This window comes from Saimiri boliviensis, chromosome 10, assembly GCF_048565385.1.
Source record: "Saimiri boliviensis isolate mSaiBol1 chromosome 10, mSaiBol1.pri, whole genome shotgun sequence".
Classification (NCBI taxonomy): Eukaryota; Metazoa; Chordata; class Mammalia; order Primates; family Cebidae; genus Saimiri; species Saimiri boliviensis.
In genome coordinates this window covers 121,818,113-121,819,433 of record NC_133458.1, presented here as the reverse complement: position 1 = coordinate 121,819,433, position 1,321 = coordinate 121,818,113, and positions in this window count along the sequence as shown.

The following is a 1,321-nucleotide window of genomic DNA, read 5'->3' as shown; positions in this document are numbered from 1 at the left end:
TCCTCTCATAACAACAATGTCTTCCTGATTCTGTTTGTTTTTAGGACTATTTAATTTTTAATAGTGATATTCTTTTCTGATTTTATAGCAAGTAAGTGGCTTTACATATAAACACACTTATTCTTTTTCAGCATAGTATTTCAAAGTTTAAGCTGAGTTTTTAAAACTTACAGTTTTTGCATTCTTAAATTTTTATAACTATAGTGAAGCAGGAAAATATAAAAATTTGGGTTCAATTTTCTTCTTGTGTATTATTATCTCATATTATTTCCATCCAAAATGGTAAATTTAATTGGAAACTCGTGTGTGTGTGTGTGTGTGTGTTAGCACCTTTTGAGGAAGAAAATGAAAACTGGCAGGATGGTGGAAAAATGAGGGCAAGAGGATCAGGTCTGTCTTATGGAGCAGGAAAGTAGGTGGTTTAACTTGATTCACAGTTGGTGTGCTGATAAAAAGGGGTTGCTATTCATGAAATAGTAGATCTCTTGTATCCATTTCATCTTTATTATTTCAATTATCTAAATTCACATGGTAAATGACAGTGATTCATGTGCTTTGTGTGGGCAGGAGTTCAAAGGCCTCATCAGCAAAAGATCCGGGAACTGAGAGGGAACAGCCCCTACACTCACCCTGCTACACATTGACTCTGTAATAAATTTGCTTCATCAAGCAACTCCATAACTTTTATGGGGAGAAATTCGGACTCAATTAACATCATTGTCTTCCTCCTTTGGGGCCCACTTTAAAGCATGGCAGGCTGAAAAATGGCCTAGAAGGAATAGAATTTGGTGCTAACAGAGTGCTGCTGTTAAAGGCATGCAGAGTTTCAGAGAAAGCTCAGATCCAAAGGATAAGCTATGATCACTTTAAGGGTTAGGAAGTAGAATTGGTTTGTTTCAGGGTGGAAGGATATGGCAAAGCTGTGTGGAAGCTTAAATTGTACATAGAGAGCCCTGAATCCCCATTCCAGCTCTACTCCAGACTGTGTGGCCAGCTGTTCCCCTTTCTAGACCTCAGCAGATAGGGCTTGGTAGCGCTTCTAAGCTCTATCCACTTCCAGCCCGGAAAGGCTCTTTTTACCAGTAGGTGCATTCCATAATGCTGTAGTGTAACCAGCTTAGTCTCAGATTTTATTTTCTCTGCGATTTTAGTTAACCTGAGGGAACTTACTGGGGTTCCTACTGTGACGTGTCAGTTCCATTGACACCGAGGGCCAACATCACATGCTGATGGCTAGTGGGTCAGTCAGTGCTGGTGGGGACCAGCCCTTCTCCTCACTCGGATTTAGTGTTCTTCAGGCCTTATTATAATACCAGTTGGC